The sequence below is a fragment of the Haliotis rubra genome, unplaced genomic scaffold (assembly GCF_003918875.1).
Source record: "Haliotis rubra isolate DU_JTF1 unplaced genomic scaffold, ASM391887v1 Scf616, whole genome shotgun sequence".
Taxonomy (NCBI): Eukaryota; Metazoa; Mollusca; class Gastropoda; order Lepetellida; family Haliotidae; genus Haliotis; species Haliotis rubra.
This window is the reverse complement of record NW_025767320.1, coordinates 371,963-393,511: the sequence shown is the minus strand read 5'-3', so window position 1 is coordinate 393,511 and position 21,549 is coordinate 371,963. Positions and strand designations below refer to the sequence as shown.

General features: G+C 39.3%; 1 protein-coding gene across 4 annotated transcripts in view; it reads right to left on the bottom strand.

The window, feature by feature from the left end:
* The window catches only part of LOC124256066 (influenza virus NS1A-binding protein homolog A-like), a 49,725-nt gene that overhangs the window by 21,027 nt on the left and 7,149 nt on the right, over positions 1-21,549 (bottom strand). Inside the window, exon 1 of one of the 4 annotated variants that reach the window (XM_046689999.1) lies at positions 7,420-7,525. The exons of the other annotated variants lie outside the window; for them this stretch is intronic. The gene's annotated coding sequence lies outside the window, so the exon portion shown is untranslated. Of the gene's footprint in view, positions 1-7,419; positions 7,526-21,549 lie in introns of those variants that run through there. 4 annotated transcript variants of the gene reach the window in all.

Sequence of the window (21,549 nt, the reverse complement as noted above, 5' to 3'; positions counted from 1 at the left end):
TTGTGTAATGTTACATTTGGGTTCACAGCTGGTGCATGCCAGTCGGCTATATGATCTGGGTAGTTTCCTCACATCATGGAGTAACACAATACTTACGCTTCCAGTATTAGTCAATATTTATGTACATTTTGTGTCATCTAATTCATTTAACTCCGGAACCACTATGGCCTGTATCTCCTGGTTGTACGGCTAAATGCTGTAAGGCTAAATGCCAGAACAAGACTACACGGCAGAAATAATATTAACAAAGAAATAGGCTTTACACATTGTATCATTGTGCGGAATCGAACCTGGGTCTTCGGGTGACGAGTGTACTTTAACCACTAGGCTACCCCAGTTTGTTTTAAGCCGCTTTCCGCAACATTCCAGCAACATCATGGTTGCGGACACTAGAAACGGGCTTCACACATTGTACCAATGTGGGGTTTCGATCCCTGGTCTTCAGAATGATGAACATACACTTTAACCACCATGCTACACCATTATTCACAATAATAATGATAATGATGTTAATAATAATCCATTTGTATTGCGCTTTTAATACTTACGATGTTAGTGATAAACAACGACTGACTGACTGAGTTTGGTTTTACGCCGCTTTTAGCAATATTCCAGCAACATCACGGTGGGGGACACCAGAAATGGGCTTCACACATTGTGCCCATGTGGGGATTCGAACCCAGGTCTTCGGCGTGACGAGCCAACGCTTTAACCATTAGGCTACCCCACAGCCCCGATAAACAATGAGGTGAAATTGGACTACATGTCATAACGTCCCAATATCTTTTAATGAAAGGATTATAAAGATTTGCTTTTTCAGGAAGCCATTTTATGATATAGTTCTTTTTTGTGATACATATAATGCTCAAAGTGCACTACTATTACATTAATCAACCAATCTGAGTGCACTAGGTTTTCATACGACTCCCTGGGGAGCACACATCCCAAGCTGCCACACGACAATCTCATCCTACCAGGTACCCAGTCACTGCTGGATGAACAGATAATGTATGTACATATGCAATGTAGTGAACAGAATGTTTTGTAGCATGTTTGCATCTTGGTTAGACGACTTTGGGTTCTGAACAGTTAGTTCAGTTTACACTTACACCCTGGTACCCCCGTTTCAACATTGTAACCCTATTTCAACATTGGTATCCCCGTTTCAACACTTCGCGTCAGACGACCCAGTTTGAGGCTCGACTATTGTTGTTTCCGCTCCCTGGTGACGAAGACAAACACCGTTCGAACACACACATAAATAAAAAACCCATCAAATCGCTGCTCCAGTCATCACCACTCCCAGAATACACCAGCAAGCACGATGCTGCTCATGGGTAATCACGTATTGATCTCGGATGACAGTACAGTGCTGCTAATTAAGCAAGCCAATACAAGCAGTACATCACTGTAGCCATTCAAACAATATCCATCATTAGGTGTACAAGTCCTATCGCATTGCAATACAATCTCTTGTGACATGCTGGTGATGAACAATTAACATTTTCTGCAAACATAAACTTTGTATGACAAGGATTTGGCGAGGTATTGAGTTACTGTTGCACAATAACCCGACCTGTTGTAGACATCTGGTCAACAGCTTGTGCAAAATGAATAGACACCCAAACATGTAATAGGGGAGATACCGTATGATATGTGATTGTGTTCGTGATCAAATATTGTTTTTTGAGTTATTTTGCTTTTGAGAAATTCAGATATCCAGACATGTTGGATGGGAGTGAGTGAGTTTAGTATTATGTCGCTTTTAGCAATATTCCAGCATTACGGTATCACAACAGGGACACCAGAAATATGCTTCACACATTGGACCAATGTAGGGAACCCAATATTCCAGCAATATCTAACCATTAGGCTACACCTGCCCCATGTTTGAAATGGGCTGGCTGACAAGTTGTACCAATGTGAGCAATATCGAACCTGGAAATTCGATGTGACGAGCAAACGCTTTAACCACTAGGCTACCCCACTGCCCTGTTTGGTAAGGAAATATGGTATATGATGTCAATGTCTTTGTGATTTTATGTTCTTTTTTTGCTTTGGTAAAACGTAATAATGGAAAATGTTCCTACAATTTTAATAATGTATGTGAAATGATTTGGCAAAGATCTCTTGTTTTTGGCAAAGGATCAAGTGATAATTAGCTTAACCAGCTAATGCATTTGTTCAATTACCATGTTGTGGTATACATCGAGTTTTCAGCTGAAGTCTCAGGAAATAATTAGGAAATTCATTTGATTACTTTCTACTGATGATTAAGAGGTATCAATAATCATTCTACATAATTACACACACAAATACCTCCGGTTGCACGGTAAGGTTACAATCTACATCTGTTGCAGATACTTCCACAGCTGGCACCAGGTGGAACTTAGGAAATAAATACATTACATACTGGCTAATAAACGAAAACATTCTTCATAATTTTTTATCTAAACACAAGTTTGCCTTTAAAGAAATAGAGGGTATTTTGCACCACCTCAAAATCAGCCAATAAGGACAACACAGTTGACAGCAGTGTAGGGGGAAACTGTCAGGAGATATTTGCAACAGTATTTAGACTAAGACTCAACCCTAATACACCTTGTAATCCTATAACATTCATCAATGGTCTACCTTGTAATTTATGACAAGTTACATTTGTGAGTAACACACAGATTAGTTTATGCCGCACTCAGCAATATTCCAGCTATGTGGCGGCAGTCGGTAAATAATCGAGTCTGGACCACACAATCCAGTGATCAACAGCATGAGCATTCGATGTACACAATTGGGATACGATGACATGTGTCAACCAAGTCAGCGAGCCATGTGTTGTTTTAACCCGTATGACTAGTGGGACGTACGACTAATGGGAGGACCCCCCTGATCCCGTTAGTCGCCTCTTATGACAAGAATGGGTTACTGGAAATCAAGTCTAACCCGGATCTTCCTAGGTCACAATTTTTACTTTAGGCCTCAAATGTTTCACTGGTCATTTTTCACAAACACTTGTGTAAAAATAACATGGTCAGAAAAGGCTTTTAACAGGTTTTTAAAGTATTGCTACTAGTGAATTAAGAACAAGTGTGTCACCATCATAGAATTACTTTAGCTGAAAAATGCTGAAAACTAATTACCTGGAAGGTTATTTAGAAGGATGTTACATACATTTTAAACATTTCCTGTGAACATCATGTTCGGCTTGCTTTTATATGACTTTGCCATTGAACAGTCAGCCCGAAAAATGTTTTATACAATAATTAAACTATTTTCACTGAAAACAGCTGAATACATATATATTTTTACATGTATATAACAAACCTAACACATAGGATGACGCATGACTGGATTTGGTGAGTATCAAGATCTCTGTTGTGAAAGTGAAAACACAAATATATTGACATCCGATTCTGTGCGCCTCAGAATAACTTGCTGCAAAATAAAGCCTTCATTGTGTCTAAAAAATTATCTCATTCCTTAAACTAGTACACCTTGTAATAATGAGAGGATCAACATTCTCCCCGGAAGTACATCTAGATGAGGCTATTGCTAACATCAAACAGCCATTCTGCAACTCTCTGATAACATCCAAGATCAATACATACTTTTTATCGTTTACATCAGCGTCTAAATAGCATGTACTTGAAGATGCCAGAATCCAACTGAACATACTGCCAGAAACATTAATTCACTGCTACGCACCTTAATTCACAGCTACACATAAATTTATGCATAATTTCTTAATAAAAATGTCATCCTTGAATATGAGAATGAGTCATAATGTTTGGGACACCGTCACACAATCCATGTCAACAGGTCTGATGTCGGTTTCCCTGTTACTGCAAGGTGTACTATATTCTGCGTAATTAGCGCCGAGGGGGTTTTCCCAACTGTCAGACCAAAGGACCCCATTTGGGATACTGTCTAGCTACCAGACATATGGAGCATACTTCTCTTCAACCACCATCTACATCCAACACCAAAAACACATTGTTACCAGACATTTTTCTAAATTTTGGATCATGAACCTGCAGAATCAAAAATATTTTAATTTGAATAAAACTAGAAAAAGCAGTTATTTTATTCAACAAGTAGTAACTAAAACAGTAAAGAAAAAATCCTACATTTTAAACAAAACATTCATGAATTCATGAATAAATATTCACATTCGTTACTGTACATTACTAAAACATATTGTATTCGGTTCATAGTTTATTCGCTGCAGTCCAACTACTGACAAGTAATGAAAAAAAAAATGGTTAAAAAAGCAACCCAAAAAATTAATAAATTGTTTCAAATATTATTTGAAAATTGAAATTTGTCATGTCATTATCTGACCTGCTGCCTTTTCAAATGTCACTTTAGAGTTTAAGCTTTGCAAAGAAAACAACCCACAATCTCACCCAACCAGTTGAACAGAAATGTATCAACATTTTTTAAATATCAGACCTTACGACAAATGACAACCTCCAGTCAGACATATAGATCCTGTCTGCTGACAATGTCAGTCTTGTCTCCAGGGAGACACACGATTATTCATTCAGGCAGGTAGGCAACAAGATAATTGGGTCCCCTTGTCACCCTTGAGGTAAAAACTGTGCTGTACTTGAGGAACTTACAAGTCACTAGGAATATATCAGTATGAGTCACACAAATAAGCTGCAATATCTATATTTGCCCACGATAACCTTTCTGCTGTCGTCACCACCTGCAGCAATAGTCCAGCTGTTACTACTGGCCAGGAAATAATCCAGCCTCGACCAGGACAATCCAGTGATACATTGTGATCATTGATCCACACTTTCTGGTTAGGACGACACACAGTGAGAGAGTGAATGAGTTAGCAAGTTAAGTTTTACGCCGCTTTTAGCAATGTTCCACAATTATCACGGCAGGGGACACCAGAAATGGGCTTCACACATTGTACCCATGTGGGGAATCGAACCCGGGTCTTCGGCATGATGAGCGAACACTTTAACCACTAGGCTACCCCGCCGTCCCTGATATATGAGAGCATTGATCCACACCTTTTGGGTACAATGACACACAATGAATCTAGTCTCCGAGTCAGTTGATCCGATCCACTCTGTCACCCCTCATTACTAGTATTGGTTGCTGTGAATATGTTAACCTTGAATCCCCATACATGCCCATAGCAAGCAGAAGTGAGTGTGGTTTTACGCCAAGTTTAGCAATATTCCTCCATATCATGGCAGGGGACACCAGAAATGGGCTTCACACATTGTACCCATGTGGGGAATCAAACCTGGGTCTTCGGCGGGATGAGCGAACGCTTTAACAACTAGGCTACCTCAACGCCCCATATATAGCAAGCAGAAGTTACACATGCCTGTTATATCAACAGTGTCAGTATGTCCCAATTTACATGGGTTTTATCCTTCTACCCCTAAACATCAATGCCACTGAAGCATTCATCATCTTCGCTTCATTTGGGACGTTAAGTCTCCATCCTCCATCTACCCATCATCCTTAACCTCAGCACAGAAGTCCTCTCGCCAGAAATGAACCAATCAAACTGCTTCTTCTGAACATGGTTGTCATGCATTCAAAATCTGAGTCAACAAATTTTCAAAGCTTTAGTCCCTGATATGTTGCTGCTGCTTTCTTGAAGATATCCACAGAAGTGAGTGAGTGAGTGAGTTTAGTTTTACACCGCAGTTTTCCAGCTTTATGGTGGCGGTCTGTAAATAATCGAGTCTGAACCAGACAATCCAGTGAGCAACAGCATGAGCATCGATCCGATAGGGAACCGATGACATGTGTCAACCAAGTCAGCGGGCCTGACCACCACCCGATCCCGTTAGTCGCCTCTTATGCCAAGCATGGGTTACTGAAGATCAATATTCTAACCCGGACCTTCACGGGTCATATCCACAGAAGGCCAACGCATATATATCACACATTTAACAAACAAAAATCGATCAGAATGATGATGTGACTGTACTGATGGTCTACATTCCATAAACCATTTATACTGCATACACACAATCATAGGAATTCCTCGACTTTTCTGCCAACCCATTGCATGCAGCTCAGTTCTAATTGTCTCCTTACAGACACCCACAGTTCCTCTATCAATAATATCCAGCCTTCGTTTGTTTTCAGAAACAAGAATACCAAGCCGCCTCCTGTCACCGACAGTCAATTTTCTGGGCCTACCTGCGCTCAATGCCATATCCATTTGCAATATTTTGCAAAACACGATAAACAGTGGACAAAGGGATGCCTGTTCTACTTGAAATCACTTTAGCTGATCTGATATCCTTGTTATAATACTCTAAAATCAACTTCCTCTTCTCTCAATCATCCATACTGAGGATCACTGAAAATGTCGTCTGCTAGCAAGTAAACAAAGGGGGATAACTCTTCACAAACTAATGAAAAAGGATTAACAGAGTTTTCTCTCTTGAATGAAACCAAGCACTTGATAGCTGGTGATGGTGTTTATACTAGAAATCCAATTAAACATATTCCTAAAATTCTCAATAATTTCTGGTCATACTATACATCCATGTCAACATGCACAAATATACCCATTAACAAACATGATCAAGAAACAGGTGCTGACAAAATAGGTGTAAATCTATACAGGTCCATATTTTAGGTGTCAGTTTATGCGATGTTTTCATGTAGAAGCCATACATACGAGACAACTATACCACAATCCTTATGATAATGTATGTAGTGCTGGCACAATTCCAGAAAACCTACAAGCAAAATCAGGCTATAACGTAGTCCATTACACAATGTTTAAATCTAAAGAAAATGTACCTCCAAAAGATGTGTTTGGGCTAGTCGACAGTGTCTTGAATGGAGATAACTTCAGTAACATGTTTGAGAGCGTGCCAATTCCCTCTTTGGGAAAATAAGCAAATTGAAATATTATCAGCAAAGTAAGGAAGATCAGATTTAGATTCACATAATCAAATCCTGCACAACTAAGGGATGCAACTCAGTAGTAAATACCAGGCCAACTATTTAAGAACCTATTTGTTATCAGTGAGTGAGTGAGTTTAGTTTTACACCCTTTTGCAATATTCCTCCATATCATGGCGGACACCAGAAATGGGCTTCACACATTGAACCCAGGTGAGGAATCGAACCCGGGCCGTTGGCGTGACGAGCAGACGCGTTAACCACTAGGCTACCCCACCACCATTTGTTATCAGAACATCTGATATTAAAACCTCAGAAAATATGAAATTTTGAATAGCAACAAAAACAAAAATGAAAAAACTAATGACAATGATTATAATAATTATTATAATTAATCAACGGACACATGGACAGTGACTTCAAACATATCAGATAACAACTATTTGAACAAAATACCCATAAATTGTAAGCGACATCTTTGAACTAAGACATCTGAATTAAGCTTAGTGTTTTACAACGTACCTGAGTGACACAAGAAGTATGGCATGAGGAATTCCCTGTCAGGCCTTCTTTCCCAGAGTCACTGTGATTAGTATTTCGACAACCAGTCCACACCAGTTAAATACTACTGCCACTGGCTTCTGGTGGGCTATAAATAACTATGCTCTCATGGTAATTAGGAAGACAGGTGCAGTGCTTCATTAGGTCTGGTTTCCACTGGGCTTATGCAGGATGACTGTCAAAGATCTGGTATAATCTCTGTCGTGGTATGTCTGGCCAACGTGATATTATGAAACACGTTGCGTGCCGTTTTCCATGTGCATCACTAATACATCACTAATGCAGTTCAGCCAGAGGTAAAACCCTTTATATTCATGATCATGGCATGACATACATTTTGAATACGTCACTGAATGCCTGTAGGCTGACACAAAATTTGCAGCTATACCAACATGTAATTAAATGCAGCGCTCCAAACCTGTTGGACTACTTACAGAAAAGGGGATGTATTACCAGCGACAATGATAGGCATGGTCCTGAAACTTCATGCGATTTATTTTACATTTTCCCCCTTAAGGGTCAACTATTACATGACCCCAAGAGTTGTTTGATGTTTAAGCTTAACTCTTCAATAATCCAGCAGTATGATGACAGTCTGTACATAATCTAGACCAGACAATCCAGTGATTGATATGATGGGCAAAATATGGTGAATGCACAATGTCTTTTAGAAAGTGGTGAACTGGTTTGTTAACTTGGAAAGTGTTATCCCAAATAACATGTGAGTTTGTTCAAAATTGCCTGTTCACCTAGCAGAAAATGGGTACCCGGTGGGATAAGTCCCTAGTGCCTCACTGGGAGGCAGCTTGGGTTATCTGCAGTAATGATAATCTGCATCCAGCGAGCAATTAGACAGATGGATACTAGGCGCTATAAAAATTTATTATATTATTATTATGAAAAGCCTTGCGTACTCAGAGCTTTTGCCATGGGATCCAACTTATACAAAGAATGATCTATACTACCAGTTGTCAGACTTACAGTATTTTGTGGAAGCCACACTAGCTGTGTGGGTTAGGTCACTGGATTTTGTTTGCTGGCGATGAGGTTCCGGATAGATTTCTGCCCGTAACCCCCAAATTTTTTAATCATTCTATGCCTAATCCTAACCCTAAATTTTATGTAGATATTTCATTAGTTTCTATATTGTCAAGATTACTTACCCTTTAATTTCTATTTTCACTACAACACCAATATACATTTTGACATTTCAAGCAGGGGATAAGGGCGGAACCGAGGTTCCTATGAGTGAGGATTCAAAACCCCAATAGCACCCAACCTCAAAAAGTTCTAGAATTTATACTTAACAGGGAAAGTGTAATCCCAAATATATCCCGGTGTCAGGGGTTTTCGATGATGTAAGATAAAAACGTATTTTTTATCTGTAATACCATTTAAAGTTTTTATTTTACTAACCTTGAGTGATAAAGGATATATTCATCTATTTCACACAAAAATATCAAGTGTTCCCTACAAAAATAGTGTTGATGGCATCGTATTGGCGAAACTGTTGCCACTCATAACATGTGGGTATTTTGTATGGGTTTTCGACGATGAGCCATACTTTTTGCTCCGCACTGCGAGGGAGTGTTGTGATCACGTGGCTTCCTATTTATATATTGCCTGTCACCAGCAGACGACTGATCTAACTGAATTTTCGCTTTCTAATTTTGTTATAATGGCAACTGATTTTGCATCTGAAGTGGTATTAACGATCTCGGGTAAATAATATTGATGTTTGTTTGCTTTTTATATAACTTTACATCCCGATTTCCATTGTCAATAAAACTTCTCATGACAGCGACTGGGCACCCGCCCTACCAGTGAAACTGTTTGTGCACTCCGATCGCACACGTACTCTCCCGATATAGCGCGTGCAATGCAATCGTCGAAATCACCAAAACGTCGAATTCAGCTCGTGTTGGGATATACATGCTAAGTTTGTACTGTCAAGGTATGATGATATGCAATCGATGAAGTCTGTCGGATCACCCATTCTGTTGTCTAGTATGACACACATGAAAATCTAATGATTAATTCATAACAAACCAAACAACCATTTTCATCTGATTGGGTTACAATAATTTCATTTGTCAAACATGTGTCAAAAGTGACTCACATATCTGCCAAGTAACATGAGACAACAATCAATTAATGGTACTTATATAATGCATACTAACTACAAGCTTGAACAAAGACCGACAACATGAAACAGCTCAAATTATAACTGTATCCATTTAAAACAGGATCATGTTTTTATAGGCAAAGTAATGTTTTCCATGGAAGCTGTTCAGGGTTTGGGAATTTTCCAAAAACTGCCATCTGCTGCTTAACAATAGCAATAATGGCTCAATGGAACGAGCAAGTGAGTATGGTTCTACGCCCTTTTTAGCAATATTCCAGCAACATCACGGCGGGGGACACCAGAAATGGGCTTCACACACTGTACCCATGTGGGGAATCGAACCCGGGGTCTTCGGCGAGATGAGCAAAAGCATTAACCACTAGGCTACCCTACCGCCCATGTTGTCAATGAAGCAGCAAGGCAAGCAAATGAAGTACCGAACACGTAATATTTCTCCAAGAACTCAAAAAGACAATTGATCACATGACAGTTAGCAGTGTAACAACCCAGATAGCATTCAGACGTTGGCCCAATGTTGGCAATGGTTTTGCCAACATTGCCAATGTTGGGCCAACGTCCGAATGCTATCTGGGAATCTTTCCCAATCTGACAGCGATCAGTGTAAATAGACATTCAGGACAAGTCACAGGGTGATGTCACTGTAAGCTGGCAGACTGAGCGGCCAAGTCATCAACAAATATTTTGTAATAATAATATAATTGGAACTGATCAGTCATCAGGGTTTTACATGACAAGGAAATGTAGATAATGGATGCCGGAAAAGATTCCCTGAATCCCTCAGGATGCACGATATTATTCATTGTACCCACAATACATCTATGACTTTGTAAAGTGTTTGGTTGTTTCATTCAGAGCAGTTATATGCATCATTTCATCCACCAATCCATATGATCAATGATTCATTCAAGGCTCTAAAGAAATTATCGAAACGCACAGTTATCTACAGCGTTCAGACCTCCAGATAAGATTTAGCTCATGTGGGTACTGTACCCACTGTACTTTTTGGGAGTGGGTATTATGAATGTTGAGTGGGTATTTCATTTTCCGTTACCCACTGCTTTCAAATATGTGCGTATTTCAGTCATTTTACTCACCTAAGTATTATGTCATTGAGTAAGTTTACTAAGCAGGTATGTTCTGCCTTATGTCATACCTAATCAAAACCAACTTAAATATCATGGAAATGATTTCATAAATATTCACTAATCCTATACTGACAGTACAACACTTGTCCTAGACTAACAGTACAACTTGATAGCAATGGATGTATTTTTCATTACGCAAGCGATTTTTATAAATATATTCCATACTGCATTTGTTTTAAACTTTTTGCGTATCTAACATTTTAAATGCGTAATTGGTACGCAACAATTATTTTTTAATGCGTAATTGGAAATTTTCTATGCGTATATTACCCGGATACGCAGCTTATCTGGGCCTCTGAGCGTTACTTCACAGGACCCAAATATTGCCTGCGAGGACCCTTGAAACTAATAATTGGGGTCCCTAGGACCCCATGTTTGTGAGTCGAGGTAAAACTATGAGTCATGATCAGCTTAGCAACTTGATCTAAATCCCCGAGGTCAGTATTAGGACACATTATATATAACAACTGTTATGTAATGTTATTGGATTACAAATACACTTGGTTCCTACAATTATTTTGAGCCTGTGAGTCCTCCACCCAAGTCATGTTTAAATTGTTTACCGTGGTTTCAAAGTTATCAGAGGCAGTTTCAAATAAGGTCTGTTTTGAGTGTTAGACATTGTAACTTTGTAAGTTGTTCTTGAGCAGAAAAGTTTGAAATTTAATACCATACAGTGTTCCTTTTAAAGACTTAAAATGACTATAAGATCTATATTACATACTTTCTTAGCTAACTCAAATCTTGCAGGCTTTACACACCTAATGGCAAAAAAAAAGTGAAACGTAATTATTTGTCACGACCATGCAGTAAATCTGTATTATAACGACTTGCTTGTTTTACACATCAGTCATGTTGTAGCTAGGGGTGGGTAATAATACCGGTTAACTGGTATATTGGAATTCGAACTTCGCAATACGATATATTGTGGTACACTTTTCGCGAACCGGTTCACCCGATACGATCGACAATTTCCTTGATCATGATCGATAACTTTCGTGATATAGTCAAAAATACTAATAACATTTGTATTTCCTTTATATTATTATGCATTAATAGTTTTCAGAATGTTCATTGGTCATATAATTGCACTAGTGTGACTTTTAAACCATATAATTAAAAAAGATTGGTACCAGCACTCGTTGTAAGGATAAACAAACGAAAAAGGTGGACGCCGCTGCAGAATCTTTTACTCGAGTTCCAAACTTTAGAGCATTTTCAATTGATCTCTTGTACAATCAAATCTCAGTCCTGACAGTGGACAGTGGCATTTGTTCCAAAGAAAGGAAACAGTAATTTCATTACCTTAACCCATGTGTTACGCTTGCACAATATATTGCAATACATATTGAAATACGCCAACACATATCACAATACGAAAATTTTGGCAATACCCAACCCTAGTTGTAGCTATATCATGGCTGCCAGAGAATATACCATTCCTGGCGGAACAGGTCCAACTGTCAATATACATCTATGTCTATTTATTTGTAGTTAATAACAATGTTTATTTATCACTGTTAATGTTCACATTTCTTGACTATCAAACAAATGAAAGTCATTATTCACATATTTTCAGTCAGAACTGAACGTCATTGAAGCACGAGGACTGATGCTCATTACGTCCATCACTTGCTGCAGACTGCCGTCACACGGTTTGAATACTGCTTAGTGAAATCTAAACAACGAACCAAAACACAAACAAAACCACAACTAAGCTGGGCTCTGTCTATTCACACCAGTCAACCATCACATTAACTAATCCGGTGATCATATATCATAAAAGAAGTGGATTGTGTAACGAATTATGTCATGGAGAACAAAAAGCAATTGGTGATCAATTCTCATTATAACATCAGCTTAAATTAGAGCCATTACCTGTATCAAAAATAAAAAAGTACTTGTTTTTCCCTTAAACATCTACAGCCAATATTTATCATAAATCATTCCTAAAAGTGCCCCTCGATCCTGCCTAATAACAAAATCAATACTTCCTATAAATCACAGCGTCAGTCGCTCATGCCATACTTAGTGGACAAGAACGACCATTGCAGTCGACTTTTTCAAAGAGTGGCTTTCTTCCCATGATGTTCACTACACATTAGGACCCATCCCGTCGAAGGAAATCCTGCCGTTCTAAAATCAAAGTTTATGTGAATGCCCTTCATCTGGGAGACAACATACTGTGAATACTGTCGAGTAGCTTTCATTACGTTGCTGATACACCAGTACCCTAATCGTAGACTAGACTAGGTCAGGGGTCAGGCTGGTTCTCTATTGAGTGGATGTTGTCAGTATGCCAGAGATGTTGCATGCTGGGTATGATTATCAAAGCAATTCGCGGAATTATGATTATGATCAGACAAAGTGGCACGTGTTCGGTGATCCTATTTGACAAGAGACGATTAATCTGATATAGTCTGATCACATACATGAATACCTACATGCCTTGGTGGTAAACAAGCTATCAGTGTTGTCATTTGCAGGAATCTGAACTTTAAGTCCACTGACACAAACTTGATAAATACTGACAATGTTTCCACCAATAAATCATCAAATTTAGTCATTGTATACTAGTGGTGATCTAATTATTTGAAATAATCAAAGATTGGTCACAATGACTAAACGACCTAGCAATCGATCATCATGTTTTCTCATAATCGAACACAAACAATTCTGGAACACTTGTTTGCTTTAACAATATTTTTCACAAGATTGGATTTTGTCTGTTACATTTCATAAGCACTACCAGCTCGTTCCAGTCAGGATTGAGTTTATCTTAAAGACTCCAGGAAATGTATGTACCTAACATACTAGTCATCCTTTAAAGATGTAAAATTTGCAAATGCATTTTGTGCAATTTGCAAAAAACTCACCAGAACTACATGTTTTTTCTTTATTTTTTTGTGCATTAACAAATGTAACCAGGACAATTTGATAAATGACGCTAACCAATTATTTTCGATGATTGATCGGTTGTAATGAACCAATCATCAATTATGAGGTTTTTGACCAATTCCCAACACTATCATATACACAATAAAGACACTTGTCCAAAGTGAACATGTTAGACCAAGTTATCAAATGGCTCCAAAGGACAAAATAATGAAAATCTGAACAACTGAACGATGACAGCAAATATAAAAGACTAATGGTAGGGACGTAATATTGAGTAGGGTGAGTAGGGAGTAATCCCAAACATAACATGTTACATTTGACCACTTTCTAAATGGCATTGTGTAATCATAGCTTTCGGCTGTGGGAGCCGAATTAACACTTATCAGAGGGCTACACAAAGTCCGCAGTCTAGACTACCAGGTATCCGACTTCCATTTTTTGTGGGAGTTTCAGTGGCAGAGCGGGTTAGGCGGCTGAGTTTGTGTGCTGGCGATTAGGTGCCTGACTCTGAGGGTGTGGGTTCGAAACCCAGATGGCACTCAACCCAACAAAAGTACTGGAATCTGTACTTTACGAAGAAAGTGTAATCCCAAATGTAACATGTGTTACAGATGTACTGTACTACCGTATATGACTGTCTATAAGACGACCCCATGGATAAGACGACCCCCAAACTTGACCCTTAAAATCAGTGTCAAAATGGTATGTTTCGTGCATAAGTCGATCCCCCGCGATGGGATCCTAATCGCGGCAAACACAGACCACAGACAACTGGCAGTTACCAATAATTATAACTTTGGTCCACATTATTCAAAGAATTCACAGTCATATATATTGTGTCTACTCACGGATGGAAACGAAGTGTAGTTGACAGAAAATGCATAATATATTTTGCTTCTCTAAATATCATATTTATTGTAGCAACAAACTGGCTTGCTTATTTTACCCCATTCAACAATCACTTAACTGATTACCACTTTTCCATTGTTTTCCATTGACTGCTAGTTTACAGAAACATGGGTAAAAATGTGTGAATTTAAATGGCTTCCGTTTATTTTACCCCATTCCATGTTGTCAAAGAGCAAAGTGCGAGGAAATTATTAAATAAATTGAATAAACTGATGCACAACTTCTGCTTACCACGCTCATGAGGGTCCAGATAACCTTAGTGATGATTATATATATTTTACATAAAAAACTGTAATTAAAATTACACAATGCTAGGATATATTTCTTTGGGTTAAATAATAGCATTCTGTATTATATTTTACTGATGATGCGGCAGAATTCATCCCGTTATATTATTGTGCATGTTTGAACTTGTTCGCCGGGAAACATGTGCACAGCTGATTGCTATTTCCGGCTCAAATACACATGGTAATCTTAATCTTAATTAATTTATAGAGCAAAAACTAACTAAAATTACACAATGCTAGGATATATTTCTTTGGGTTAAATAATAGTATTCTGTATTATATTTTACTGATGACTGCGTCAGAATTCGTCCCGTTATATTATTGTGCATGTTTGAACTTGTTCGCCGGGAAACGTGTGCACAGCTGATTGCTATTTCCGGCTCAAATACACACGGTAATCTTAATCCCTGCAAATAATACAATGCCCAGCAAAAACAACTTATAACTTAAAAGATAAATAATCTTGTCTAGTGATGTTTAATTGCAAATTTGACGTCTCTACTGACAAAGTCGTCTTCTGTTGTTTGTTCACGCGAAGTGATACGATGTTGTTTTCTTACCCCTGGAAAAAAGTTTGACGAAAGCATAACCCATGGATAAAACGACCCCCTTCTACAGACTGCTTTTTTGGGTCCTCAAAATTCGGCTTATAGACGGTCATATACGGTATGTTACAGGTTCTGTACTGACAATTTTTTTTGACAATTCTCAATAATTTAACACACACACACACCACTGTACCGTTTTGTACAAAGTAGCATATCACAATTTAACATAATACCAACGTGGAAAATCAAACCCAGGTGTTAGGTGTGACAAACGCTTTAATAACTAGGCTACCCAACTCCCTATCACCAAATAGAACTCAATGCCAAATCCAAGATACCAGCAGTAACTAAAATGGACAGGGGTGGAAATAACCCACTGCCCGACGTCCCAGTTCAGTGTGTTTTTCCTGTTTGGCAAGCAAATTTGTATATCCTGCTGTACCGGTGTCCAGTTGACTTTCCAATGTAAATTATGTTGCTTATTTTAAAAAATCAACAAGAAAATCGGCTGTTATATTGGAAAAATTATCAGGGCAAGTGATTTTACATGTGCCACTGTACCAGAGTACACTAGCAATTTTAAAGTTATTTCCAACCCTGATGGACTTTAAAAAAACACTTCTTTCTTCCAAAACAAAGAAGTTAAAACAACGAACAGATGCATTGTTAACATTGCGACAACCTTCTTTTCGACACAATACAGATTGATTATTTAAAGCAGGAAAACATACAATATGATGAATATTATGCTAACTTATTGAAATTATTGTGATGGTCTATCAAAGAGGTGAGGTGAGGTGAGGTGAGGTGAAATTGGGTTTAACGTCGTGCTTGAGAATATTTCGCTCATATGACGACATGCAAGCGTGTGTATGTGTATGTGCGGCTGCTTGTACTAGCCCAGACTGAAGCTGGTTTTATAGTGCTAGCCCACGGAGATACCATGCCGCAGTGAAGCATGAATACCCCACTCAGACACATTATACTGACTCCGAGCCGACCAGTCCTTGTTGTACCCATTAATGCCGAACGCCAGGCAGGGACCAACAAGTACCATATTTGAACGTCTTTTGGTATGACGCTGGTCGGGGATCAAAGAGAAGACCCATGGCAAGCTCTCAGGAGGGTAATGCTCTAGTGCCCAACAGTTACAATGGCCGCAGTACTGGAATGTGGATAGAAGATTCAACCCTAATGGGCTATACAACGCATTCACCAGATCTGGCTTATTTTTATAACCTCTATGTATGTAACGGATCATCTGACCCAATATTCAATCAGTCGGAGTCTCCGTTGCCAATCAACCAATCAGACATACAATATGGAAACTTATGGCAACAGTATTCCATGACAATATCAAATAGGTATAGAAAATTACAAACATTGATAAACAGGTTGAATGAGTCTTGAACACATTTTGATCGGTGTCCACACAATGTCAGTTATCGTAGCTGTGTGCCGAGAGTGAACAAAACATTGCATGAAGTTATTCAGCGTAAATAAAGCAGGTTTGTTGGCAGTGTGCCAAGTGAGCTATTGATCACAATGGTGCTACCGATAACAAGGCCAATTCATTACCGTAATGATATCTCCGTATAGGCCAGTTACTGGGACCTGTCAACACAGATTCATTATCATGGTCCAAATCAACGTCATCAACACTGGAATCAACAACACTCATTCAGTATCATGCTGACAATCATATTATCGAGACAGTCTCGCCAACACTCATTCAGTATCATGCTGACAATCATATTATCAAGACAGTCTCACCAACACTCATTCAGTATCATGCTGACAATCATATTATCGAGACAGTCTCACCAACACTCATTCAGTATCATGCTGACAATCATATTATCAAGACAGTCTCGCCAACACTCATTCAGTATCATGCTGACAATCATATTATCGAGACAGTCTCGCCAACACTCATTCAGTATCATGCTGACAATCATGATATCAAGACAGTCTCGCCAACACTCATTCAGCATCATGCTGACAATCATATTATCAAGACAGTCTCGCCAACACTCATTCAGTATCATGCTGAACACTCATCATTCAGTATCATGCTGACAATCATATTATCAAGACAGTCTCGCCAACACTCATTCAGTATCATGCTGACAATCATATTATCGAGACAGTCTCGCCAACACTCATTCAGCATCATGCTGACAATCATATTATCAAGACAGTCTCGCCAACACTCATTCAGTATCATGCTGACAATCATGATATCGAGACAGTCTCGCCAACACTCATTCAGTATCATGCTGACAATCATATTATCGAGACAGTCTCGCCAACACTCATTCAGCATCATGCTGACAATCATATTATCAAGACAGTCTCGCCAACACTCTTTCAGTATCATGCTGACAATCATGATATCAAGACAGTCTCGCCAACACTCATTCAGTATCATGCTGACAATCATGATATCAAGACAGTCTCGACAACACTCATTCAGTATCATGCTGACAATCATATTATCAAGACAGTCTCGCCAACACTCATTCAGTATCATGCTGACAATCATATTATCAAGACAGTCTCACCAACACTCATTCAGCATCATGCTGACAATCATATTATCAAGACAGTCTCGCCAACACTCATTCAGCATCATGCTGACAATCATTTATCAGTCAGTATCATGCTTGACAATCATGATATCGGTCAAGACAGTCTCGCCAACACTCATTCAGTATCATGCTGACAATCATATTATCAAGACAGTCTCGCCAACACTCATTCAGACATCATGCTGACAATCATGCTGATATCAAGACAGTCTCGCCAACACTCATTCAGTATCATGCTGACAATCATGATATCGAGACAGTCTCGACAACACTCATTCAGTATCATGCTGACAATCATATTATCAAGACAGTCTCGCCAACACTCATTCAGCATCATGCTGACAATCATGATATCAAGACAGTCTCGCCAACACTCATTCAGTATCATGCTGACAATCATGATATCGAGACAGTCTCGCCAACACTCATTCAGCATCATGCTGACAATCATATTATCAAGACAGTCTCACAACACTCATTCAGTATCATGCTGACAATCATGATATCGAGACAGTCTCGCCAACACTCATTCAGCATCATGCTGACAATCATATCGAGACAGTCTCGACAACATTCATTCAGCATCATGCTGACAATCATGATATCGAGACAGTCTCGCCCACACTCATTCAGGTATCATGATCATAATGATATCTTGACACTCAGCCTTGAATACCATGATCCATTACAGCAGTCCTACCTGTACATCACAACACAAGACAGCCTACCTGTACAACACAAGACAGCCTACCTGTACAACACAAGACGGCCTACCTGTACAACACAAGATGGCCTACCTGTACAAGACAACACAAGATGGCCTACCTGGACAAGACAGCACAAGATGGCCTACCCTACAACACAACACAAGATGGCCTACCTCTACAACACAACACAAGATGTCCTATGATGTCCTACCTGTACAACACAACACAAAATGTCCTACCTGTACAAGACAACACAAGATGGCCTACCTGTACAACACAAGATGGCCTACCTGTACAACACAAGATGGCCTACCTGGACAACACAAGATGGCCTACCTGGACAAGACAACACAAGATGGCCTACCTGTACAGCACAACACAAGGTGGCCTACCTGTACAAGACAACACAAGATGGCCTACCTGTACAGCACAACACAAGATGGCCTACCTGTACAAGACAACACAAGATGGCCTACCTGTACAAGACAACACAAGATGGCCTACCTGTCCAGCACAACACAAGATGGCCTACCTGTACAAGACAACACAAGATGGACTACCTGTACAAGACAACACAAGATGGCCTACCTGTACAGCACAACACAAGATGGCCTACCTGTACAAGACAACACAAGATGGCCCACCTGTACAGCACAACACAAGATGGCCTACCTGTACAAGACAACACAAGGTGGCCCACCTGTACAGCACAACACAAGGTGGCCCACCTGTACAGCACAACACAAGATGGCCCACCTGTACAAGACAACACAAGATGGCCCACCTGTACAGCACAACACAAGATGGCCTACCTGTACAAGACAACACAAGATGGCCTACCTGTACAGCACAACACAAGGTGGCCCACCTGTACAGCACAACACAAGATGGCCCACCTGTACAGCACAACACAAGGTGGCCTACCTGTACAGCACAACACAAGGTGGCCCACCTATACAGCACAACACAAGATGATCTACCTGTATATCACAACACCAGATGGCCTACCTGTACAGCACCACACAAGATGGCCTACCTGTACATCACAACACAAGATGGCCCATCTTTACAGCACCACACAAGATGGCCTACTTAGGAAGCACAGACTAACTTTCACATCAAGCATTCAAGAAGATCATCGAACTACCAAACAGAAACTAGCATTGTTTGCAGAAAACACATCCTACTTTCTGTTTCGTTATTGACTTAGCTCAAAGACCCCATCACTCGAGAAAGTACATGTCTGGTCCCATTAACTAAAAGACCGGAACACACTGTTCATCCTACCTGAGAAATGCTGTAATTGAACCTGTAATTAGACCAAGGCTCAGTAAATACACGGTTTTACACAGACTTTTATAAATGGGAGTCATGGTGACTCACAATATTTATTTTGTGAGTCATTTTCAATATTTGGGAGTAATGATAATTTAATATTTCTTTGTGTTAATCATTTTCAGTATGTAAGTGTGTATGTCACACCTACAAATGCAACTACAGCTTAGTTCAATCAAACATCCCGGATTACTGTCTCCTCTAAAACAATCTGACAGTTCTGTAAAATTCAAACTATCATCGAACAATATCAGTTTTTGCTTATCAAATCGATTTTATTGAACTGAATTGTAAGGGCCACCCATAAAACTTGCATCAAGCTTGACTCATATGAATATATTTTGAGAGTCGTTTACAAAATTGTTGCGTGAAATACACAGGAATCACGTGTCATGTAAAACCCTGTAAATATACAATAGTCATAAGACAAATATAATGTAGTTCCATCTCAAGTATCAAGGAACCCCTGTGAGATATCAGAACCCGAGCCTAGATTTTCACAGCTCTCTTAGCGCTAAGATAGCCGTAAGTTAATGTTAATGTATGGCACTTACGACTATCTTAGCGCTAAGAGAGCTTCGAAAATCTAGGCCCTGATCATGAGGGAAATCTAGACTTGCTTCATTCATGGCTCTTGCCTTACAGTAAGGGGAGGGGAAAAGAGGAAATATTGTACTTAGGCTACGAGACAGACTGATCCAGCAATGGACATCACTTCATCTTCATTTTCTCAGAATAAGGTCTAGGAAGTACTCAATGAAAATGAATAGGTTATCTGTATAGTCAACTTTTGGAAATAGTCTGGGGACAACCGTGGTTTCAACAGTATGTCAGTTATATGAGACAATGTCTGCTTGCAGTGGAAAGACACTCAGTTTAATGAGCAAAAATGTTTGTTTAACTTTGGACCAGAGACACCATAGCTGGGATCATTCATGCAAAGTTTGACCCATGAAGATCTGGACTAGAATTGATTTTCAGTAACCCATGCTTGGCATAAGAGGCTGACTAACGGGATCGGGTGGTGGTCAGGCTCGCTGACTTGGTTGACACATGTCATCGTATCCCAATTGCGTAGATTGATGCTCAGGCTGTTGATCACTGGATTGTCTGGTTCAGACTCGATTATTTACAGGCTGCCACCATAGAGCTGGAATATTGCCAAGTGTGGCGTAATAATAAACTCACTCATGCAAAGTTCAGCCTCAAAGGTCTTGTGGTTTCAGAGAGGTTGATTATGTGTAAAAGATAACAATGGATGACAAACAACAACCTAACAAATATAATGCTGGTCATGAAGTTGTTGAAAAAAAAGACAAAAAGAATATTTCCTAGCTCCTTCAGAGAAGAAATAGTGTTTTAAAACTGACTAAAAAACGCATTCATAAAATTCCACACTCCCGCCCCCACAAAATATTTTGATTGGTCAGAGCTACACTCTTCTAATTCCCTGCAAGACGCTCTTTACAAGAGCATCAGTCAGGGTGCTGCCCATTTCACATAGAAGTCCTTCTTTCATATACAA